This window comes from Rhinatrema bivittatum, chromosome 1 (genome assembly GCF_901001135.1).
Source record: "Rhinatrema bivittatum chromosome 1, aRhiBiv1.1, whole genome shotgun sequence".
NCBI lineage: Eukaryota > Metazoa > Chordata > Amphibia > Gymnophiona > Rhinatrematidae > Rhinatrema > Rhinatrema bivittatum.
In genome coordinates this window covers 156,592,658-156,618,882 of record NC_042615.1, presented here as the reverse complement: position 1 = coordinate 156,618,882, position 26,225 = coordinate 156,592,658, and the positions used below count along the sequence as shown (strand labels likewise).

The 26,225-nt window shown below is 44.6% G+C and overlaps 1 protein-coding gene across 8 annotated transcripts in view; it reads right to left on the bottom strand.

Moving 5' to 3' along the window:
• APBB2 (amyloid beta precursor protein binding family B member 2) overlaps positions 1-26,225 on the bottom strand; it is a 681,814-nt gene that overhangs the window by 548,692 nt on the left and 106,897 nt on the right. For all 8 annotated transcript variants that reach the window (XM_029588914.1, XM_029588877.1, XM_029588923.1 and 5 more), the window contains exons 2-3: positions 14,220-14,313; positions 3,771-3,855 (exon numbers count right to left, since the gene is read on the bottom strand). The gene's annotated coding sequence lies outside the window, so the exon portion shown is untranslated. The remainder of the gene's footprint in view (positions 1-3,770; positions 3,856-14,219; positions 14,314-26,225) is intronic.

The following is a 26,225-nucleotide window of genomic DNA, read 5'->3' as shown; positions in this document are numbered from 1 at the left end:
TGACATGGACAGTTGCAGCCATGTGGCCCAACAGCCTCAGCATGTGCCAGGCTGACACATGCTGGCTTTGTTGAATCTCTGCCGTGATGATCATCAAGGTGACAGCCCTTTGACGAGGCAGGAAGGCCTTGGCCTGAGCCCTGACTAAGCAGGGCTCCTATGAAGTCCAATTGAAATGACGGTCTGAGATGAGACTTCGGGTAGGCGATGACGAACCCTAGTGATTCCATCATCCGGATGGTCAAGCACATGGACATGGTGGCCCCTGACCAGCCAATCATCCATATAAGGGAAAACATGCACTCCCAGCCTGTGGAGGTGTGCCGCCACCATGGTCAGGCATTTTGTGAAGACTCATCAGGCTGATGCTAGCCCGAACAGCAATACCCAGTACTGAAGTGCTGTTTTCCCACCACAAATCTGAGATACTTCCTGTGACTGGGGAAAAGCTCAATATGAGTGTATGCATCCTTTAGACTGAGGGAGCATAGCCAATCCCCAATTTGTAAAAGGGGAATCAAGGTGCCCTGGGAAACCATCTTGAACTTTTCTTTTTTTAGAAACTTGTTCAAGGCCCTTAGGTCTAGAATGGGACGGAGTCCTCCTGTTCTCTTTGGAATCAGGAAGTACTTGGAGTAGAATCCCCACCTTCTTTGCCCTGGTGGTACAGGCTCGACCGCCCTGGCAGTTAAGAGGGAGGAGAGCTCTGCTAGCAGTTCCTCCTAATGCACTACCGGCCCCCAAAATGGGCTCAGAGGGCAATTTGGCGGGACACCCAATAGGTTCAATTGATACCCTTGATGGATGATGGAAAGAACCCACTGGTCCGAAGTTATACGGCACCACTGGTTTGCAAAGATCTGCAGCCTGCCCCCAACTGGAGGGTCCAATGTCCTGGGTACAGGAGACTGGCCTACGCTCTCTACGGCCCAATCAAAATCCCATCCCTGGAACTGACTGAAGCGCTTGCTGGGGTTTGGGGGCTTTCAGCTGCCTGAGACGGTCATGGAGCCCTGGTGATGTTGATGGGAGTGAGGGGGTGGAGGATATTACTTCCTTTGTCCCTGTCTTACCGGCCTCCTAGAAGAGGACGACAAGTCCAGAGTGCTGGCGGAGAGTTGTTTGAGGATTTCATGGTGGTCCCAAAGTTGGGCCAAGGCGTTCCTCACCCTATCTCAGACGAGATTCTCCCCAGTACATGGCACATTGGCTAGTCATTCTTGTACCTCTGGTCAGAGATCCGAGGCTCGCAGCCATGCCATTCTGCGGGCACCAATTCCTGCTGCATAGATTCTTGATGCTGTCTCAACAAACATCGTAGGTCGCCTGGACCTCATGTTTTCTACACTCCATGCCCTTATGCACTAGCGACATGAGGGCTCCTGCTGCTGTTGAGGAAGCGACTCAGCCACCTCCTGCACCTGCTTCAGGATGTCTGCTGGTAGGCAGCAATGCAGGCAATGAGCATGGCACCTTAAAGTACCTTTCTCCCAAGAGCATCCATCACTCTGTGGTCCTTCCCCGGGGGCACAGAGCAATGAGGCCAAGAACACTTGGCCCTCTTCAGGGCAGATTCAACCACCACAACTGGTGGGATAGCTGACGCTTATCGAATCCAGCACCCTTCTGAATGAGGTAGACTCAGTCTGCCTTCTTATTAATAGGAGGCACTGTGAGGGGGTGTTCCCATATCCTCAGCAGCAGCTCCTTAAGGATCTCATGCACTGGGACCGCCATGATCTCCTTAAGAGGCTCCACGAACTGGAAGGTCTCAAGCATTTTGTGCCTGGCATCCTCCTCCATTAACAATTGAAGTAAGATGGCTTCCGCCATCACCCTCACAAACCCTGCAAAGGTCAAGTCCTCAGGCAGAGACTGCCTTCGCTTCTCTGGAGGAGAAGGGTCTGATGGGAGACCGTTGGAGCAGGACTCTGAAGCATCATCTCCCCAGGGGTCATAGGGTTCCTCATCCTCACTATATGCCACAGGGGTTGGGGTTCTAAGTGATCTGCCTTCGTCCAGAAGTGCAGGCACCAGTAAAACTGGACAGAGGACTGCAGGCCTCAGTGTCTCTGTTGGCCCAGGTGGAGCTTCCTCCTTGGAGGAATTGGCAATGACCACTGTATTGGTGGGGGGGGGCCTCTGTGCCCCGATGGGCATGGTGTTTTCTCAGGAACCAACTCCAGCCTGGTCGGTAACGCACAGATGAGTATGTTGAGCTTCTCCAGCAGCGATACAAGGACAGGTGACAAAGCCCTGCAGCGCCCACTCTACCACCAGCTGGACTCAGTGCTCCAGCCTCAAACGTTGCTGATGCCAACACCGACTGGGAAGGAGGAGGGGTGGCCAGATCTTCAGACCTGCTAGGTGGATCAGTGACTGGTATCAGGATCAGTGGACACTGTCGTGGACCCCGTCGTGGACCCCAGCATCAATGAAGATCTGGCACTCATTGCCACTGGGTTGCTTCGGGGGCATCATGGTATGAGTTGGTGCATCCCCGTGCCCAGCATCATGCATCAACAGGGACCTGTGCAGTCGATTCTTCAGCTTTCCTCAATGCTCAGCCCGATCCTTCCCCGGTGCCAAGGCCAATGACGATGAACCAGACATCCTCATCCTAGTGAAGATCGATAGTGGTTGGTCTCTGGTGGCCCTATCCGCCGATGGCACCAACAGAACCAACTGTCCCGCGAACATCGATGCTCAGTGTCCATTGATGCAGCTCTCAGGTCCATTGATGCTGATGCCGATGGCTCGGACTTCTTCGATCCGAAGAGCTGTTCCATCTTGTCGAGTTGATGCAGATGTCCCTTTGGGGTCATTTGGACACATATACGGACGTCATGCGATGCCCCCAGGCAGACAGGGCCGGTGCAAGGGGATTAGGCACCCTAGACACCTTCTGCCTTGCGCCCTCCCCCCTCCCTCATCGCGCTGCCCCCAGCTGGTTACACTGCCACCCCCATTAGGGGGCGCGAGCCAGATGGACTACAAGCAGTGGCGCTGCCACTCGCAGCCCCACATAGCTCGTGTCCCCTAATGGTCGGTCCCCTAGGCCCAAGCCTAGTTCACCTAGTGGTTCTGCCCACTTAAAATACCAAGCTCCTCTTTTTCCAGTATATCCATGCACTGCCTCCACTGTATGCAAATAGATCAAGTGTATTCATTGTGGAACTCTTGAAAACCAGACTGAATTGCTGGCCTCGAGAATCAAGTTTGAGGACCCAGTCATTATACCAACCTTCTCAGTCCCCCTTTAACATTTGTGAGAGGCAGGGGGGAAACATACAGGAATTTTTCCTTTTTATGTAAGTTCCTGTTTGTCCAAAAAGTACAATTTCTCTTTTTCGACGACAGGGTTTTTCTTCACAATTTGAAAACAAACAAAAAGACGTCTTAAACACAAACATGACAGATAAGTCAGATGGTTTTATTTGGACTGGGCATAAAACCTAGGCATTTTCAACCCACATAATGAAGAGTGGACTTCCAGATTCTACCACAAAGGCATCACACAAAATGAATGACAAGCTGAAAATGGTTACCGCAGACTTCAAAATGCTCTGACTGTTCTTGCAGCATTCTTTCTGGCTTAAGAAAAGCTCTGGGCTGACTCTACAGAACTGTCTGCCAGATATCCACTGCACTCTGCAATTTTTTTTTATCTAAAACATACCATTTGAATTTTTTCCAGATACCTCATCCTTCCTTATCTACACAGAACATCCAAGAAGAGAGATAGCATCTTTGCTTTATTTCCTACTCACCTGACCTTTGAGGTTAAGGTTCCCGAAATCCAAGTTGAGATCTTTTTACCTGGTCAACTATGTCCTAGGACCAGAAATACCTCATCTACAACAAAGGAAAGAGGAACATGTTACAGCAGCACTATCACAGTGACAGCGAATTACAGGAAAAAAATGTAATAAAAGAAAAGCAGAAAGGGGTGAAATCTGGAGTTTCATCCATGATTTCCCATCAACTAACCAATAGCAAAAGCCGGATGGTCCTCCAGCCATTCAGCATTCAGATAGAAATACCGGTAATCTGTTTCAACTTAAAAACAGATGCAGAAAAGTGGATAAAATCCCCTCAAAATTCAATCTCCCCGCCGTTCCCTACAAGCACAGTGCACTACACACTCACCAAGGCCTGCAGTGCAGATACACAGCTATCCATCAAGCATGCCGGGACACTGTCAATCACAGCACATTCCACCTGAACCTGGCTTTCCTCTTTCACATAAAAAACACACATGCACAGATATCGGACACATGGCAACGGACACACAATGGGGCTGAATTAGCATAAGTTTCAAACTTGTGAGCAGTTGCGCCAGTACTAGTAGTCAAGGCTTCAACCCTGGCTACTGTCCATTTACCCATTTTTCATGTTTATTCTGAATACACTCATAATTCAATTATCTTTTAAAAATACCAAACAATGTATCTAAAATGGAAGTACATCTTATATTCCTTTACATTTTGCTTGGAGCTGGAAAGGAGGGCATATCTGCATTTCCCAAGGAAACTCCTTAAGACTTTGCTGCCAGATTGCTCAGTCCTTTCTGATCCAAACATAAGGAGATGGAATGTATATATATATAATGTATTTCCATTTTAGAAGTATGTGGGTATTTTTTAAGTGTGACTGGCCCCCCTAAATTGAGCCTGTGGAGGAGATTTTGGATGGGGAAGCTCTTGATTTCTCTTTGGGGGGGGTGGGGTTGGTAGTAAAATACTGACGTCAACAATTACCTTGAACCACCACCAGATGCAAATATGTGGGGGAAAAGTGGTGTTCTGGAAGGTTTTGGATGGAATGATTATTGGGTTTCTATTGCACGATTCTTTTGAGAGCTTTGAGGAAGATCCTGTAGAGGGAGTATTCTTAGAACTATATAACGTGGGGTTCAAAGTTTTGGTGGGGGAGGTTTAGGAGTAACCACTAGAAGGCTGGTGTGCCCAGATTGCTATCCTCAAGCAGTGGATTCAGCAGATGCTTTCCTCCTCAAGAGGAAGGACCCGAGGCAGGAGTAGTGTTTCTCCTCATGGGTAAATGACTGTCTAAGAGATCAGACATTGTTTCTCAAGGCTGGGGTGAGATCTGAGGTCCCACCATTCATGGGTGACTGGGAAACGAAGAGGTTTGGAAGGGGGAGGGGGGGGATGAGCATGGGAAGCTGGGGAATCCCTTGCAAATGCCTGAAGGAGAACGTTGAAGTCTATTTGGAAAGTATACAGAGTTCATCTAGTGTTATGAGAAGTTACACTGTGTATAATGAGCGAGTATTGATGTAACTGAAGTGAGAGGAATGTGAGCAGCCTACTCTATTGAAGCATATTGTGGAGAGTATTTGGGGTATTTCTCTAGAAAAGGGAATATAATTGATAGTAAAAAATACTTTTTTAATGCAATTACATGTTGTCGCTGCTGCTGCAGCCCAGATGTGGACACCTGTGAACCCCTGATTAAATCAGTGTCTTAATACTTTGGGGTTTTTTTTATTTGTAAATGCTAACTGCTGGAAATCCCAGAAATAAAAACGGGTTTGTTAGAAATGCCTTTTCCATGTGGCTTCATATTTTGTCACATGGTGTGGGTTTGTCAGAGGCTGGTATCAAAGTGGAAGACATGCGGGACCCGTGCAGAGGGGAAACACATGTTGTGTGAAGCTTTCCCTATCGAGTTTAGGCATACAGCCCCTTGCTTCTGATGTTAGGCCACCACACCATCTGCTCGACCATTTTTGCTGAGAACCCTATACAGAGGCTGGTGCTCAGCTCCGAAACAGGCATTAGATAACTCTCATATTTTATGAGCCCCGGTCGGGGGGTTACATAAGGTACCCAAATTATGAATGTATAAGAAAGATGGGTGAACGGACAGTATCCAGGATTGAAGCCTTGACTCTTGGTGCTACTGCTTACAAGTTTCGTACACAGGCCAATTCAACTCCTTTTTTGTTTCTTTCACATAGTTAAAAGACTCTGGCATCCAGAATTATAGGGCAGAAACCTGACTATTCTCAGGATCACACACCAGAATACAAGAATACCATTAAAAGCTACCGTGGATACTTTACGTTTGGATTTTCATTCTCTACTCTAGTCCTTTGGGACTCGCAACAGAACAGTCTTTCAGAATTCATGCGCAAATGGACCAGATTCACATGTAACTCACATCAGCACATGCAAATGAAATGTGTTTTATCTGCTTTGAAAAAACAAATTTCTAGGGGAGGTCCCCGAAGACTGATACTTGAAAGTCTGGTGTTTTGAAAAAACTGTTAGTTTTGCAAATTTATACTCTGGGAAATGTTAAAATCCTTGAAACATGCAATGGAGTAACCAGCCTATTTGAATGAAAGCCCCAAGCCAGGCTAATATCTTCTGAGACGGGGACACTGAGGCTTTTTCGTGTGTGGCCCCTATTCTTTGAAACTCCCTCCAAGAGGTCTCCACTTTTTAGGGGGGAGTTTCTCAGGTTCAATCAGCTTTTTGGAATGGCATTTACTGACATTTGATAATTCTATTTTTGATTCTAGGTATGCAGAAAGCAAGTATGAGAAGGTTATAATTATTTTATATTAGTTGTGCACTACAATTTGAATTGTATTGATGTGTTTATGTAACTAGAGTGCCTAGGCAGGACCTGTATTTTGTTATATATTATTAATCATGAATTGCTATAATCTTATTTTCTTTCTACTGTTTGCTTGACCTGTTTTGTTTTTGTTTTGTTTTTTTATTTCTATTAATGTTGGATTCTGTACATTATGTAGAGCTATTTCAGGTAGGTGATAAATTAAGCTGAAATAATTGAAAAAAAAAGAATAAATGTTGGGGGGGTTGAGAAGATTGATTTGTTTCAGAAAAGAGAGGCGCTTGCAAAGCTGTGCCTGTGATTAGAAGGCAGGTACCGTGCACAGTTTCTGTTGTGTGCTGTACAAAGATAACGGACAGGCCCATCCTTCGGAAAAAGGCAAAAGAAAAGCATTCCACCTCATACTATTACAAGGGGGCCAACTGCTTTGTTTTTTCTTCACTGGAACAGCCCAAGATAATGCCAGAAAGCTGTTTGCACTCCCTCTTTTTTAAAAGGAAAAAAAAAAATCTTTATTCTCCCCACCCCCAAGCCTTCTCCAAATAAAAGCATCCAAACTCATGGATACACAGGTTTGGAAGTCAACCAGGCCCAGCTATCCTGTTTCAGAAAGAGAACTTTATCAGCCATGGCTATAAAAGCCACACCAAAGGGTCACTGCAAAGAGGAGCCTATCTTGTCAAGATATGATAAGAAGTGTGGCACACTCGCCATAAAAAGACATGTCCTCGCACAAAAAAATATATTTAAATTATATGGGGCGGATATGTTCCTACATGGAGTCAGGATCCACCAGGCATGCCAGCGGGTTTAAACATGGAGCAGTGGTATGAAGAATTTGATCAGTAAAACAAAAGGGGAAAAAAAACAGCAGTCAGCCAGACCACAGATAGTTTGAGGTTTCTCAAACTGAACTATCAGCACAAGTTGTATTTTCATGAATTTTACAACAATTAGGTCATGAATGACTCAAAAAGGCTGCAAACCTTTCTGGTTTATTTGATGGGCCCTGTGGTTTTGTTGCAGCTCTCAAGCATAACAAAATAGGAAAAAAAAAGGTTTGGTGAGTCTTTGATGTAGGCATGAATTGAAACATTCACCACCATGCAAGCAACTGCTACCCCGGACAGAGAAGCCAAGAGAACCAGACAACCTAAACCCCAAAGGCAAGGATGGAGAAAATAAACAAATAATGCAAAGAGCATTCGAGGAGGATCGTGGTCCATTCGGAAGCCCAAAGGCAACGCAAACTGGAAAAAGTCTGAAACAAAGAGGGACGATACAAAATTATTCAGAGTAATTAAATCACAAGCGGATTGTGATACATTACAGGAGGACCTTGCAAGACTGGAAGATTGGGCATCCAGATGGCAGATGAAATTTAATGTGGACAAGTGCAAGGTGTTGCATATAGGGAAAAATAACCCTTGCTGTAGTTACACGATGTTAGGTTCCATATTAGGAGCTACCACCCAGGAAAAAGATCTAGGCATCATAGTGGATAATACTTTAAAATCGTTGGCTCAGTGTGCTGCAGCAGTCAAAAAAGCAAACAGAATGTTAGGAATTATTAGGAAGGGAATGGTTAATAAACCGGAAAATGTCATAATGCCTCTGTATCGCTCCATGGTGAGACCGCACTTTGAATACTGTGTACAATTCTGGTCGCCACATCTCAAAAAAGATATAGTTGTGATGGAGAAGGTACACAGAAGGGCAACCAAAATGATAAAGGGGATGGAACAGTTCCCCTATGAGGAAAGGCTGAAGAGGTTAGGCCTGTTCAGCATGGAGAAGAGACGGCTGAGGGGGATATGATAGAGTTCTTTAAGATCATGAGAGGTTTTGAACGAGTAGATGTGAATCAGTTATTTACACTTTTGGATAATAGAAGGACTAGGGGGCATTCCATGAAGTTAGCAAGTAGCACACTTAAGACTAATCGGAGAAACATTTTTTTCACTCAATGCACAATTACGCTCTGGCATTTGTTGCCAGAGGATGTGGTTAGTGCAGTTAGTATAGCTGGGCTCAAAAAAGGTTTGGATAAGTTCTTGGAGAAGTCCATTAACTGCTATTAATCAAGTTTACTTAGGGGTACATTTTCAAAAACAGCACACGCGCGAACAAAAGTACGCTGGATTTTATAAGATACGCGTGTATCTTATAAAATCCAGGGTCAGCGCGCGCTGCCTGTTCCCTCCGAGGCCGCTCCGAAATCGGAGCGGCCTCGGAGGGAACTTTCCTTCCGCCTCCCCTCACCTTCCCCTCCCTAACCCACCCCCCCCCCCCCCCGGCCCTATCTAAACCCCCTCCTACCATTGTCGGCAGATTTACGCCTGCTGGAGGCAGGCGTAAATCTGCGTGCGCCAGCAGACTGCTGGCGCGCCATCACCCGACCCGGGGACTGGTCCGGAGGCCTCGACCATGCCCCCGGGCCGGCGTCATGCCCCCGACACGCCTCCCGTCCCGCCCCGAAATTCGCCCCGCTCACCCGACATGCCCCTGACATGCCCCCTTTGCAAAGTCCCGGGACTTACGCGCGTCCCGGGGGTTGCCCGCGCCGCCGAGCCTATGCAAAATAGGCTCGGTGCGCGCAGGGGCCTTTTAAGAGGGTTACGCGCATAACTTAAGTTATGCGCGTAACCCTTTTAAAATCCGGCCCTTAGGGAATAGCCACTGCTATTAATTACATCAGTAGCATGGGATCTTCTTGGTGTTTGGGTAATTGCCATGTTCTGGTGGTTTGGTTTGGCCTCTGTTGGAAACAGGATGCTGGGCTTGATGGACCCTTGGTCTGACCCAGCATGGCAATTTCTGATGTTCTTATGACTGTGCAAATGAGCCTTGTTCTTAGATCATATGCGTGCAAATACTCCAGATGAACATTCACTGCAGGTAAGCTAATGGATCTGTTTGCAGCCCTCACCGAGAACCTTTGGCCTATGAGGTGTAAATGCTCTTAAAACCATGAGTATTATGATTACAACTGTAGCGGACCCGACAGTCAGGCTACCACTAAGTCTTTGGTTCTCCTGTGTCAGTTAGTGGTAGTGCAGATTGGTATAAGGGAGGAGGTTACCATTCAAGTGCAGCCCCTTCCTTTGAAGGATCTGGAATGGCCGTCCCCCTACAGAATCTATACAGCATCTCTCTACACAGCCCCTTTAGGTCTTCTGAGACTTAGGAGGTACAGAGGAGTTTTGCTTGAGTTGTTTTTTCAGGCCCAGTCAGAAGAGCCAGGCAAACCCTGTTTGGTGGTCCTGATCAGGGTCAGGAGTGGTTTCCTTATCAAGGCTACTCACTGACTAGTTAGGATTTTCCCTCTGGGTAATTTTTTCAGGTTTAGGCTTTTATCTGGTAGGAGCCTTGTGAGAGCCTGTATACCACCTGGGCACAGGGAGCCCTATGTCTGGGGCTATGCAGGTTAGGGAAGACCTGCCCTCCATGAGGAAGGGGGTGTCAGTGACCTGCAGCAAGGAGAAACTCCAGTGTTAATTTAATCTGAAGGGAAAGACTTTGATTTTGAGATCCAGGAGGAAGTTTTGAGGCAAGAGGGCTGCTTGCTTCAAGGGGATCCCCTCATCAGGGATCCATAAAGAACAAATAAAGAGACTGTGGCCTAACTAAAGAGATACAGAAAAATAACTAACTAACTATAAGTAAAGAGAACTTTAAGATCACGGGGACACCCATCCAGTGTTTCCACTACCCTGGGGAGAGAGAGAATTTAGCTCTCTGTGTGGAGACAGTAACATTTTTTGCCAGTTTGGATTGGTGGCCTGCCTATCTAAGGGATATACTGCCCACCTGGGAACTCTATTTTTCCAAGCCCTGGAGGGTAGAAGCTTCCCTAGTTTTGATGCCACAGATTCCTGCATAGGTCGAGGAAAGAGATTATTAAAAAAATAAAAGACTCTGTTGGGCTGTGGCTTAAGTTAATTGTGCCATATTCCATCAGTGATTTCAACAGTAAAGACTTTTAGTTTGGACATTAACACAGAGGCTCCAGTGATGTTATCTGGCACTCTGCACACATTGGGACATGCAGATACCCCGCTCCCAGGAACAAGAGCCAAGACAAAAAGAATCGCCCTTAGCACTTGGGGCCTTGGAAGTAATCTTCTTCCCCACTTGACCAAGAATCCCGGCCTTGAAAGTAAGAGTGTGTTCAAGCTAGCCTGGTAAGGATCCAGTCCCGAAGAGTCACTACATATAAGTTTATGCGGACAGGCACACCAGGGCGCGGTTGCACAATCATACTGTGAAGCAGAGGGAATGGAGGAAAAAAGAACAGAGAAGGCGAGAACCTGGAGTAGGGGAGAGAAAGAAAGAATGGAGGGAGCATGACTGAAGCAAATGGGGAAAATGACTTAGGAGGATAGCGGAAAGGTGACTGGAAGGGCCGGACGGAGATGGTTTATAGAGGGAAGAAATGGAGGAAGTCAGAGAATTTGATAAAATGGTATCGAAACTGGAGATAAGCAAAATTATAGCCAAACTAAAATCTGGTACGTATCCCTTTGACCCGATACCAGCCACCCTGCTGAAACAAGTAAACCAGACAATAACCCCTACAATCACAACGCTAGTCGACCTCGCCCTTGTGGTAGGTTATATGCCCCAAGGCCTAAAACAGGCAGTTATAAAACCAATTTTAAAAAATAAATCTGGAAAACCTGATGATTGGAATAACTATCGTCCAATCTCCAACTTAACCTTCATTGTGAAAATACTTGAAAAAGCAGTCCTTACCCAACTAGAAAATCATCTTGAAGACAAAAAGACACTTTATCCTAACCAATTTGGATTCTGGAAAAAACACTCAACTGAAACTCTTCTTCAATCCTTAACTGATCCTATTTTATGAGGTTTTTTACTCAAATGAATCATACTGCCTAGCCCTGATTGATCTAACAGCTGCCTTCGACACTGTTGATCATAACCTGCTTTGCCAACAGTTGAAAAACATCAGGATTGATGGAAATGTGCTAAAATGGTTCACTTCTTTCCTCACAGATAGATCATTCCAAGTAAAAGTTGACAGTCACTTGTCTGACAACTTCCAAAGCTCATCTGGCATACCACAAGGATCAGCACTATCAGCGACATTATTTAATATCTACATGCTGCCCATATGCAAATTACTAACAGATCTGGGTTTACATTTTTTCCTATATGCGGATGATCTACAATTCTATTTCCCTCTAACAAAATCATTTGAAAAAACATCACTAATTTCTGAATATATGATTAAAACAAAAGAAAAACTAGCTCAATGGAAACTCTCTATGAACTCCCAAAAAACTGAAATAAATTTGGTTGAGCAGCAATCCACAAAAATCTATACCCCCAGGGACAGATCTCGGAAGTTGCCAAGTAACCCCAGCAACCAAAGTGAGAGACCTAGGGGTCCAAATCGATGAAAATTTAACAATGAAAGCCCACAAGCAAACTGATTAGATCTGGTTTCCACAAGCTGCAGATTTTGAGCCAATTGAAACATCTACTAAGAACAACACATTTCAGAACAGTTTTACAATCTCTCATTTTCTCAAACCTGGATTACTGTAATTCATTACTTCTAGGTCTTCCGACTAGTCACTTAAAACCTCTGCAGCTACTGCAAAATGCTGCAGCTAGACTATTGCCTAGAGCAAGGAAATTGGACCACATCACCCCAATACTGATGGCTCTGCATTGGCTTCCTATACAGTCAAGAATACATTATAAAGTTCTAATTAACCTGAACAACAACGATCTGCTAGGAATAACATTTAAACCTCACATTCCCCCGCAAACTCTCAGATCACAGAACAAAGGCCTCCTAGAAATCCCGAACTTAAGAGGTTCTCATCTAATGCTAACTCAGTTGCTGGCCCAAAACTTTGGAATTTCTATGCCAGAAGAACTTTGAACATTAACAGATAAAAAGAAATTCAAAAGCGACTTAAAATCTTGGCTACTCAAAAATGCCTTCTACTTGACAGAAACACCCAGGTCCCCATGGCTCAGATACCCTAAATAAATCTTGACCAATAACACCCCCCCTTGCAAACCCCTTTAATCTAGCTCTGTATTCATGTTATATGTCTACCATTGTATTACTTCCGTTTATTATCAATGTTTATCCACCTTATAACACTCATTATAATTACAAATGTTTTACCTGTAAACCGTTACGAACTAGTGATTCTCATATGGAACGACGGTCCATAAAACATTTAAATAAATAAATAAACTAAGAGAAACTGGCAAGGATCCAGAACAGAAAGCAAGACAGTGAAAAAAGAGGGAGAATGAACCAAAAACAAAGAAAAGAATATCTGTCAAAAGAGGAATACATTTAAAACTTGAAACATTTTCAGTAAAATGGGGCGCTTGTTACTTTAAATGCAGCTGGATAACACCTAATACAAAAAACTTAATACAAGAAATTTGAAAACAAGACTACAGAATCATCCATGCAGAACCTACCCCTGTGCTGCTGCAGAAAACCAAAAGCCCTGGTTATAGCACTCCACTTTGGAAGTTTAAACTAACCACCTCCCTGCAAAAAAGCCACCATCCTGGAGCCAGTCAATGACACAGTTCTAAGGCAACCCAAATTGCGCATGACCTGCTCATTACAGATTATTGATGGCTAATGGAAAATCCCATGTCTTGCCCTGCGTGTGCTACCTGAAATGTGCGAAGGGACTGTTTTTGTTTTTAAGTGGAGCGAGTTCCCTTATGCTGAGAGGCAATTGTTCAAAAAGGGAACGAACCCTCACTATTTAACAAAGAGGAAAACAGTTTTTTCCCTTTGCAGCACAGTGAGTTCGCGCAAGATAATATTCTTTGATGCTGACTTTTCCTGTCGAGGAAAAGGAAGCTTATCTCAGTATGGAAGGACCCGGAAGGCGGAAAAGCCTGAGCACAACTCTCTTGGAGTTTGACAGAAGGTCTCCAACCTGACTGGCAGTGCTGTTCCCAAAAGCTCCTGCTAAGTTTGAGGCACGAGGTAAAACCCTTAATCTGCATCTTCCAAAGGCTAATGCAGAAGGGTCCCTGTTAAAGAGAATGGAGGAGAGCTACCTAGCTAAAGGTGTTTCTGCCAATTCTCTTCAGATCTCTTGCCAGCCCTCCCCGCCACAACACAATCAGGGCCGAACGTATCATCTGGTCAAACGTGAAATTCATGATTTTAGAGAAGCGCTGCTCCTACTGACAAGTTCTTAAGGATCGGAAAGCATGCAGATTAAACCTGACCTCCTGTCTGAATGTCTTCGAAGAATTCTCTTTAATGACGCCCGTTCTGAGCTGGAATACTGAAAGCTAACGACAAGCAGCAAAGAGAGCACCAGCGTTCAGATCGTTTTAATAGCACGGCTCGCCAAAAGAAAATGAAAGCTGATCTGGCAGTACCGCACCTGTACGTGAAAGAGCTAAACACACGCGGCCCCGAGCTGTCACTGCAATGCTGCGCATGCGCACTTTGTACAGAGCCGCACACAACGTCAGCATTAGAAAGAGAAAATCGCAACAGGTACAGATAGCAAAAGAATTTTAGCATTTTTTAACTAAGGAGATGATTTAAAAAAAAAAAAAAAAAAAAAAAGAGTACATACCTTATGAAAAGAGAAGGCTTGTCGTTAATCTGCTTTCTCACAAGTTGCTTCTCGGCTTTAGCTCGTCATCTCAGCTCGCCGCACAGCCTGAAAGCTAGAGCAAACGAAACATTACAAGGTGAACACAAAGGAGGATTGAAACCAATGCAAAAGGCAGAGATGCTCGGGTGCTTTTAAATCATTGTACTTTTAGAAGTCCGACATCTCTCTTCCTCACACTTCTATCTAAACTAAAATGGAAGATTTACAATTTCCGCAGCAAATGCACATCATGCAGCCCACAAGGAGGGCATCAATCAAACCTCGCCCTACCCTCGCCTGGGAAGCTCCCCCACCTCCCTCCCAGGTTTCTCTCAGGATGCAGGCGCCCATGCAGGTGCTCTTAGGCCATGCTGCAGTGGAGGGCCTTGTACACACATTAAGAGGTTTATTACAACTGAATACAGAGGTAAAGTATGGCCAAACCTTCAATGTCACTCCCCACAATCAAGGGACTATTACTGGAGCTCATCTGTGCTTTCTTATGATCAGAGTCATTACTTTTTTTTTTTTTTTTGCCCCATGCCTTCTTTTCCTGTCAGAAGTGCTTGGTTCAGCAGCTTTTTCATATGGAAAGAAGCATACGTGGAACTGCTCGCATGCTAAGAGGTTTCCTCAACTCCATTCAGAGAGCCACTCTAACAGGGTTCAAAAGGCGCCAGCTGAAATCAGAAGCACTTTCAGGCCCATGCAATAACCTGTGCCTTCAAACCGCGCGCTGAAAGTCAGCGCACAGCTTCTTAACGCACTTGGGTTTCTCCCTTGCCCAAAGCTGGTTGCAAGCCTCCTTTGAGGAGAGGCTCCGGCTGGATACCAGCCTGCAACACAGGCGGCGGCGGCCTCGTCCCACCCATCTCTCTCTAAAGCCCTGGAACCGATTCCCGCCATCCCCTGCAGAGTGATTTCATTAACACAGCTCGAACTCGACCGCTGCTTGCAGACGGGGATAGCGTGAGAGTTTGAAGGAAGCAGAAGATATTCAGCTAGATTTTCTGCACAAGGTTTATTACATCCTTTAGGAGAGAACAGAGACGCTAAGCTGCCGCCGCAGAGGTGAGGTGAGCAGTATGAAAGGCTCTGCCACCGCTGAATTCGCACCTCAGCAGTCTAAATAGGACTCTATGAAGAGCACATTTCTGCACTTCTGATCGACGCGGGAAAGTTCACTCCATCTCCGACCTGGAGTCAAGTTTCCAGCATTCAGAAAACGCGAGTTAGGCCAGCACACCTTTCTGCATTGGGGTTTGTTGCTTAATGTCCTCATCTGCATGGGACTTCCATGCGAGGATGCTAAGCAGGGCTCCCATTTGTGAACGCACATTCTGTGAGCATAAAACTCCTTCCTGCATCAGCAGTAAGGTTTATGCTCACAAGCAGGCCGACACAATAAGGTGTGTTCGGCCGAACGCAGAGTTTTACCCGCGCTTGAATGCACGTTTTATAAGCGTAAAACCTGATGACCCCAGCGGCGGCTGCTCAGCCTCTCAACTCTTCCCTAAAGGATTTCATAAACCTTGTGCAGAATATCTTCTGCTTCTTCCAAACACACAAATATCCTCGTCTGCAAGCAGTGGTTGAGTTCAAGCTGCGTTAATTAAATCGCTCTACAGGCCATGAAATGGGGGTTCCAGGCCTGTACAGGGGGATGGTTGGGATGAGGGCCGGTCTCCAGCTGGGGCCTCTCCTCCATGGAGACTGCAGCCAGCTTCGGATATGGGAGAAACTTAAGCACTCCATGGCGGTTCCCCACCATTCCCCCCCCCCCGAGTCGAAATGTGCATTCAAGCCTGTGCTGAACCCATGTCTTAACTCCTCATATGCACATTTTAATTCCTGATGCATTAGCATAATGCTAACTTACTACATCAAGAGTTTAAAAAAGGTAAACCTGTGAGTTAAAACTGTGCGTTTAATTCCAGCACACGGTTTTAAAGCATAGGTTACTGCATCGGCCTGAAACTGTGCGTTCAAGTACAGGTACAACTGCGTTCGGCTAAACGCAGCTTATTTCATCGGCCTGCTTATTTGTTCTCTGTGTTTGCGGGTGCAAAGCGAATCCTCTTCAGACAAAAGGAGCAATCAACATGCTTTTGTGAGAAAGTCAGTGCAAGTGCTCTGTACAGTATTCACAGATTCAGACTTGGATGCAAGTGCGCCAAAAAAGGATCATCACTGAGGCACCATGGCACATGTGGATTCTGAACACTAGGAAATATTTTACAAACATGGCTGGTCTTTGCATTTAATGGAAACGATTCAGGGCACTTCTCGTTTATTAAAGTTTCCTGCTCTACTTCCAAAGGACCATAAATCTGGATTAAAAAAAAAATAAAAACCATGACCCACTATGTTAAGGGACCCGCCAGCTAAGAACCATATGTGCTGCTATGATGTGATCTAAGCAGACATTAGGAAGTGTGCCGTGGCTAGACATGTGAATCGGAACTGATATCGGATCCGATTCTGGTTCCTATTCACATCTATAGAGATGTGAATCGGAACTGATATCGGATCCGATTCTGGTTCCGATTCACATCTCTAGCCGTGGCAGCCTCAGTCCCCATTTCTCTGCTTTTGTGGGTTTGCATCTTCGGCTAAGTTTTAACTGAATACAGATGTTTGCATTTCACTTCCCTTTGTTTTTAATCAACTTTGGGCCACAAAATATTTTCCAGTGAAAACAATTTGCATACCATAGATTACCTTTCAGAACTGCACAATTCTGTAATGTGAAAGCATCCCTGATTTTTTTGGTGCGGGGGAGGGGTTTTGGCTCCACCAATCTAGCCCAACTCTGCCTGTTTTTTCAGTCGTAATCTTCCCCAGTTCCAACCCACAGTTGGTAAGTGGTTGGTACTTTTTTTTTTTGTTTGATTTTGAACATGCGCACACCTACAAATTGTAAGGACACGTGACACCGTAGCTTTCCTGGAAACCAGCGGCGGTGCAACTTTGAGTGAGTCAGTAACATTGCTGCTAATCAAACACTTCCCCATCAGTCTTGTGTCAGTGGAAAGCTATTGTCATAACTTCTCCCCTAGAGATACTGCTCATGAAAATTAGTTTGGTGACACTTTCAGCTGCCATAAGCTATTAATCCTAACTATGAAACAGCAATGGCAAACTAGAGCAACACACGATCCCTAACTGAAGGGGCCGATGCAATACAGTGCGCTCAGCTGAGCGCACTGTATAACCCACAGTCGGACGTGGGTTAAATAGGCACTAATCTACCCCCTAATGCAATAGGGGGATTAGCGTCTATTTAACGCACATCCGACGCGGAGCGAATGCGATAGCGCTCATCACATGCAAATGCATGTAAATGAGGCTATCACTCATTCACTCCGCATTCAAAAAAAAAGTGTGCGTCTCAGACGCACATTTAGCTCTCATGTATTAACGCCTGCCTCTGCGTCCATTTTCATTACTGGCAGGCGAGTTCACTGGCGTCAATTTCCGTAACCGGCAGCCGCCGCGGGTTCGTGTAAGCAAGGAGGCGCTAGGGCTGCGCAACCCCCTAATTTGCATATAGCATGTCGCCCCCCCTTGCGGGCGCCATGCGCACATTAAGAAAGCCAGCGCTGACTTTTCAGCACCCACTTTCCACGCTTTGTTTTGCATCGGCCCCTGAGGGTGAGCACTTTTCCCTTCCATCTCATTCCTCACCCTGGATGCAACATTTTCCTCTGCAGCATCAAAAGGTTCTATCCTTTGCCAAAACGTGCCTCGTGTTCAAAAGAGCATGTACGCATGTCTGGATCCAGTTCAGCCATGTCCTTCATCCTAAAGACCGGGACGGACAGCCCGCTATAATCCGGCTAACAACCACAGCTATCTGTGCTGGAATTCTCAGGTCTGGAACATCATTAATGAGACCATCTGCTCTCCCACGCACCCCTAATCTTTGTGACAGGCCAGAGCCGAGCAAGTTTCCTAACAGGACTTTGAGGACCGAAGGCTGCCGGTACAGGAAGATATTATCCTTCACAACCAACCAGACTCCATATGCGTGGACTCAAATTTTTCGCAGAGAATTTTCAGGGTCAAAATTCAAGCTGGTTTACTTTCCAACCCAGTGGAACAAATCCATTTCAGGGCCAAGAGGAATGCTAGCCACTTTAAAGCTTTGTTTTTTAGCTTGCTTTAAAAGACGGCTGCTCTCCTGTTGCCGAAGGAAGCATCCACTAAGGACTAACAAATGCCCTCTCTCACGGTGGGGGGGGGGGAAGCAAGATGACATCTGCAAAGCTGCTGCTCCGGGCACTAAGTGGACATTTCCAGCAGCAGTGGATTACCCTCCTCAAAGTATATGAGAACGTTGTTGTCTGGCTCTGGAGGGGATGCCTTTTCTAAGGTTACCAACTGGTTCCCGATTTTCCAAACAAATGGTCCTGGCCCTGATTCTACCCCCCCAACCCCCTGCATTCAGGAATTTCTAGTTTTGCACAGGTAAATCAGAGCTAAAAGTCCCGGCATGCAATGACTAAAACCAGGACTGGCTCAACAGGTGCCGATAACCTGGAGCCGGCTGGCAGCCCTAGCCCTTTTACCTCGCTGAACAATAACAAAGCCATTTTAAAAGCAATGCTAAATTACCCATTTTCATCCTGGCTCTGCCACGAGCTTTGTTAAAATAACTCACCGGTATGAACAATTTATCCCCACCCCAAACTGTGAGCCGGCTGACACATGCATCGGTCACACAAAACAGAATCAGGTCATCGCTCAGTTGACTGTTGCACATGAAAAATGACAGAAGCTGCCCAAAGCAGGACAAGAGTTCAATTTTCTCCGTTTATTAAAAAAATATATAATGTGCACTAATCCTTTCTATCTAACTGCCAAGTTCATTTTTATGCCAGAGTTAGCAAACTGTTCCTACAAAGGCAGCTGCTCCTCTTCATAATCCCTTTCTGAAAAGGCTTGGACATGGCAACCACTCCGTGTCCTGTTCCCAGCATGGATCATCCGCAGTATCAGAGACCCCTCTCTTGTAACACTGGTGTACATAAATATAAGGCATTTCCGTGTGCAGTTTATTAGGAGACTGGTTTCCCACAAGTTTTCTTTTACCCAGACAGCTGGATTACCAGCAAAGAATTAACTACCACCAAGGGTGGAAAAATAGTTAGAAAACACAGGCACCACTCAAAAATGTTTAGGTGCTGGGGAATTCTTTGTTTTTTCTAATTTCTATAGCTATTTTTCTCTTTCTTTCCCGTTACTCTCCCCCCTTCCATCTCCAGCCACTCTTCTCCCCATTCTCCCTCCTTCCAAACACTATTCTCTCCCCCACACCATCTCTCACCCCCTTATTTCCAAACACTCCTCCTCCTCCTCCTCTTCCTGGCACTCGCCCACCCACCCCAACCTTTCTTCTCCTCAGCCCTGCAACAGGGTCCTGCCAGCTGCCACCATAGCGCTCCACACATCCTGGGTACCACCTGCATCTCTTCTGTCACCCAGGATTTCTCTCACTCTAACACTGTTTCACTCCAAAAGCCTTCTATTCCTGGATTAATTATTCAAGCATTCAATTCTGGATCTGTTCAGCTAGCTTCACTCCCTGTTCTATTCCAGCTGTGAAAATAATCCCGAATTTAAATGTGGAATAATTTCCGTTCGTATTCACCCTCCATCTTGAAGCTGCATCCAAAACATCATTCAGATACATTTAATTCATCATTAGTTACTTTTGGAATAACTAACCTGCCCTGGGCAGGATCAGTTACTCTTAAGATTAATGTGGAAATGGCTCTGATCTCCTTCCAGGAGTAGAGAGTCTATAGGGAATGCACCTTCACTACTGGATTACGGTTTGTGAGAAAACAGCAATGTTATTTCTATCCGTTCTTTCAGAGAGCGCAGGATATCCTAAACACAAATTCTTGGGCCTAAATCTATTGTTCCTTTTTCTTTCAAGAGAATGGGCTAAATGCTGTCTCAACAAGCTGAACACTTTTTATAGTATAATATTACAACTAAGATGAAATAACCAGCTGCGTCCAACCCCAATCCCCCCCCCCCAGGCCCTCTGGAATAAAAATCTCAAACTAGTTAACTGAGGGATTCTCACCTGGCGGAGTGTTTTGTTCTCTGAATACCTCACTGCCTACTCTTTGCTAGTTCATGACTCCCAGCGCACCCAGCTGCAACCTCTGGAATGAAAAATACCTACAGCGGGGCTGCTTGCAGGTACAATACAGCTTTAGCATCACAAGTCACAAACGTTTCAGCAAACAGGGTAAAATCTCATCCCATCCCTTTGGGCAAGAGATGCCAAAGCTCCTGCACAATAAGATTCAGCAAGAAGTTTCTCCCTTGGTATGGAAACGAAGCACAGGGGAGAGAGCTAGGAATGGGTGTCTCTGAACGATAGGGCGGTTGCTATCACCATTATCTGTAGCTTGTGTTCCAAGTACGTAAAATCTTACATGGTTAAACAGTCGACCAATAAGGAAAGGTTTTACTGTTCAGTCCAGTGACAGGATTGTTTAATTAGATTCTATTTTATTGTTGCACTGGAACTTTAGGATCCTCTTTTATGAATACATTTTATGTGTAGATTACATTTCACCACTTTAAGCCTGTATTAGCTGCCAGGACAGGAATGAGTGAATCCCACCACCGCTGACTTTGCTGCTTCATCCCGTTTGGCTGCATGGCTCCTGTGGCCACCCCCATGCTGGACAAGGCTGTGCCACTACTGACTAGCCCGTGCGGGTACACTGGGCTGGGCGGGGGCTTTTTCAACAATATTTGCATCCCTAGTTCAAAGTGACAAGTCCGTGCTCACAGACAGAAATGTTTACAGCACTGTGTACGTCGAGCAGCGCTACAGAAATAAGCAATTTAAGAATGCTATTCTGTAGCATTGCTGGGAAGGCCACACAGGATGGGCAGATTTTCAAAACATATTCCTGGCCATTGTAAATTTAAAAGGTTAGAAGAATACAGAAGACCAAACATAGCACACCTCCATCTGACAGACATACTGAAAGGAGGGAAGTAAGACATACAAAATTAGAACCAAACTCTCTGGCAGGTAAGGGCACGAATTATTCCATACAGAAAATCTCATTAGTCCAAAATCCCACAGCTTAATCCATTCATAACAAAGCACTAGAGAATTCTCTCACGGCTGGAACCCATGTACACAGCATTGCTCCATTATTAGAGTAGAAAAGCCACAGGCTAAAAAATGCTGATTCCCAATGTGACCGCTTCCCTCTACTGAAGGGATATCATCCTAGGAAGGATGGATTTAGGCTTAGCAATTTAGGTGCTTCATAAGGATGTGCAGAAGCCTTTCAGCTTTCTACTTACTATGAATATATAAGAAGCAGATAGTTATATCTATATCTGTACATACATACACAGCCTAGATGACAGGAGAAGATAAAGACTTTCAAATACCTCAAATACATTAACAACTCTCATGAAGACATAGAAAGTGGAGCTAGGGGTGCTGTAGCACCCTCTCCTTTGACACGCAGGAATACTGACTTGTGTTATATGCAGACATCAAAAGGAGTTTTCTGCACCCCAGCTACAAAATCTGTTCCATTGCCCTTCCAAGAACTAGGCATTTTTCAAAGGAAGGGTTATTTTAGAACAAGAGGTCATGATATAAGGCTCATAGGGAGTAGTCGTCGGAGGAGCATAAGATAATACTTCTTCCTGGAAAGGGTGGTGAATGCATGTATTAGCATCCCAGTGGAGGCCGAAACAGTAAGAAAGGATCTTTGTATGTGAGGGTAAAGCAGAGATGGAGTCAGTTCTGTGCTATTGCATCAAGAAATTAGCAGACTAAATGGGCCTTACAGTTCTCATCTGCTGTCATTTTGTCTCTCTTTGCATAGATATATATATATATATATACACACACACAAGAAGAGAGCAAGAGACACCAGGTGGGAAGTTTACAACTTTACAGGTTAATCAAACTATCAAGAAAATGTCAGACTAGAAAATAAGAACACATGAGGTATCAATTATCATTATAGAATACCAATCATTAATCAGTGCAATAAACAATGGCTATCTATTTAGATACTATAATACCTTCCCAGTTAATGAGAACTAAGAGAAATAGTGTGTGCACAGCATTTGCACTTTTTTAAAATAGATTTTTATATTCTGCAGTAGGTTCCTTGGAATATTTTTGGCTTTCCCACAACATCCAAGGCAGAAGTACTGGATACTTCAATAGTGTCTCTCACAACCTTAATTACTGTTTTTTTTAAATCTATTAATATCCCTTAGATTCGTTTTAATCTTCAAAAGTATTTCTAGCAAAATAAACAAGATTTAAAACAAATAAGCTGAGCAAGGGCACAAGTACTACCTTTGTATTGCTACCAGTGCCATTAAATTTAACAAGCAAAGTATTTCAGGAATCTGCAATGCAAATTCTTCTGGTTGCCAAAAATGGTAACATCAGCAAAGTTTATGGGAAAAGAAAAAACAAGACGGGACGAGCTACGAGCTGGACAAGAATCAGTAGATATTAGACATGGGAGGAGAATGAGGAGGGTCGAAAAAAGCAGAGCGCTGAGCATCTGTCAGCAAAAGAAAGCAAAGAATAAACTGCAGAAGTCATCTGGCGCCCGCTGCTGACCCCGGTGAACTGAGAGCAAGAGACTCTGAAAGCTGTCCGGGTCGGCAGATGTTTCTAACAGAAGGATGACAAATACAAACCGAGGGTTTTGCCACTTAATATAAAGGAGAAAATGATTAGGGTTGGCTGAACAAGACTAGACCCACAAATTCTAGATTTTGTTGAAAGGTCAAAACACCCCAAATGCTTGCCAGCAGTAAGCTATTTTGAGGTTAGACCTTCTCATTCAGAGCAGCCAGAGAGGACTTTGTAATTCTCTGCACAGGATGAAGAACCAAGATAGAACAACAGGAAACAAATCGTTTAGGAACTGCATTGCTTGCTCCCATTACCCCTGGAGATTTTTTTTTAAAATGTGTCCTCGTTCGTCACCATTTCCTGACCACTCCTAGAAGTTTCATGCACCGAAGGTGACCTGGACATAATGCGGACACTGTAGGTCCCGGCCAAGCACAGCACTGCTTGCCTACTACCTCCTTGGCCCTCTCCGCTCCCCTTCCTCCTGTTCCTACAGCACATTAAACAGAGTATGCAATGAGAGTCAGCAGGCAGTCTCTTTGTGGAAGAATTCTGGCTGCAGCTTTATTTATAATCCAAAAGTACAATTGCATCTTCTGCATCCTAGCTGACTATCTAAGGTTTGGCTTACTATATATATATAGTAATTGGTCAATTAATAGGTCTATCTAGATTGTCATTTGCAGCCAGCATGCCATCACCCGACCAAGGTGGAGAGCGCACAGCCTGCCAGACTGACCCGGCTATGCCTGCCCCACAACTGTTTTCAATGATTTATGCCCGCAGCCTGCCAGACCAACTCAGATGCTTCTCTGCTTGCGTTTACTGTTCTCACAGCCCACCAGACCAACCCAGCCTTGCTCTTAATTGAATCTGCTCAAATTATATCTTCTTCCTCTCTGGCCTAATTCAGCGAGGCCTTAGAGTATTGTTAGGTCCCTCTACATTCCTCCGTCCTTGCTACCGTCATGCCAAAGCTGTGATCTGCGTCATCTCCCGCCAAGAGATAGGACAGCACCCTTGCTTGTCTCATCTCCCCCCATGCACTGCAGCTGAATTCCTGGCACGTAGAGCTGCCTGCTCAGTGTCCTGACAGGTGCACATTACAATGTCTGTACCAAAATCCGACAATCTAAAGACATGCTAGAGAGATAAAATTCCTGGATGGAATAACCAACTGCTTCATGGAGTAACTGGTTCAGGAACCAACGAGAGAGGGGGCTATTTTAGATTTCATCTTAGTGGAACGCAGGATTTGGTGAGAGAGGTAACGGTGGTGGGGCCACTTGGCAATAGTGATCATAACATGATCACATTTGAAATGATGACCGGAAGGACGACAATATGTAAATCTACAGCTCTAACACTAAATTTTCAAAAGGGAAACTTTGATAAAATTAGGAAAATAGAAAAAAACTGAGAGGTGCAGCTGCAAAGGTTAAAAGTGTACAACAGGCATGGACATTTTTTAAAAATACACTCTTAGAAGTGCAGTCCAGATGTATTCCATGCTTTAAGAAAGGTGGGAGGAAGGCAAAACAATTACTGGCATGGTTAAAAGGTGAGGTGAAAGACTATTTTAGCCAAAAAAAAAATCCTTCAAAAATTGGAAGAAGGAGCCATATGAAGAAAATAGGGAAAAGCACAATCATTGTCAAATTAAGTGTAAAACATTGATAAGGCAGCCTAAGACAGAATTTGAAATGAAGCTGGCCATAGAGGCAAAAACTCATAACAAAAACTTTTAAAATATATCCAAAGCAGGAAGCCTGTGAGACAGTCAGTTGGACTGTTAGATGACTGAGGGGTTAGAGGGGCTCTTAGGGAAGATAAGGCCATTGCAGAAAGACTAAATGAATTCTTTGCTTCTATGTTTATAATGAGGATGGTGGGGAGATACCAATTCCAGAGATGGTTTTCAATGGTGATGATTCAGATGAACTGAACCAAATCACTGTGAACCTGGAAGATGTAGTAGGCCAGATTGACAAACTAAAGAGTAGCAAATCACCTGGACCAGATGGTATGCACCCCAGGGTTCTGAAGTAACTCAAAAATGAAATTTCTGATCTATTAGTTAAAATGAGTAACCTATCAGTAAAATCATCCATTGTACCTGAAGACTGGAGGGTGGCCAATATAACCTCAATATTTAAAAAGGGCTCCAGGGGCGATCCGGGAAACTATAGGCCAGTGAGCCTTACCTCAGTGCCAGGACAAATAGTGGAAACTATTCTAAAGATCCAAATCACAGAGCATATAGAAAGACATGGTTTAATGGAACACAATCAGCATGGATTTACCAAAGGGAAGTCTTGCCTCACAAATCTGCTACTTTTTTTTGAAGGGGTTAACAGAGATGTGGATAAAAGTGAGCCAATAGATGTAGTATAGAGCTTTCCAAACTTTTCATGTTGGTGACATACTTTTTAGACAATAATTAACTCTCCCAATCTCCGCTAAAAGTGAGACCTAGCTAATATATATATCTCAATGTTAATCTCACCCTCCTATGCCTAACAATTTTTTGTGTGTCAATTTTTATATATTTTTATATCTTTTAATTAAAAAATAATATGGAATGGAAAAGGTAAGTTTCATACATATGAATGCATGCCTCCTCGGCCTTGCTTCAATTTTGTAATGTAATCATAAGCTTACCGACCTTCCAATCCCTTTTTGTTTATATTCCTTCTTTATTTTAATCAGTGTGTGAATAAATAGTAAAATTATTCTCTATATGACGCCAGTACTGGCTTTTAGCTTATCTAAGATATTTATAATCAAAACGCCATTAATATAAACCTATTTAAGGTAAGATTTTATACTAGGAAAATGTCCGTACTAAACGCCATGATGGCAAGGTATAGAAAACGTGTCACTTATCTCCCAAACGCCATGATGGTAAGGTATAGAAAACGTGTCACTTATCTCCCAACACAGCTGTGTTTCGAAAAAATATCCTTTCTTCCTCAGGGGAGTTTGTATCCTTTTAATGGAACGCGCTCTCAAGTTCCGCCAGTTCTGCAGACTCTTCTCCTGGCCCGAATTTGAATATCTCCTGCCTCAAAGTGGCAAGCGCTAATTCAATGGCGTGCAATATCTCCTGCCTCAAAGTGGCAAACGCTAATTCAATGGCGTGCTGGTTTCCTCGACATTGTCTTCCTTTCTCTCAGGCTTGAACAGCTCTGAATGGCGGCGTTTTTTTTGCGTTTCTCAGTTTGCTTTTTTTTATAAAAAACTACGGATCACAATCCCGCCAATGGTAAGAAGGACGTCTTAATTGTTACGTTACACAGGAGTTTAGAAATCAGCTGTGAGCGACG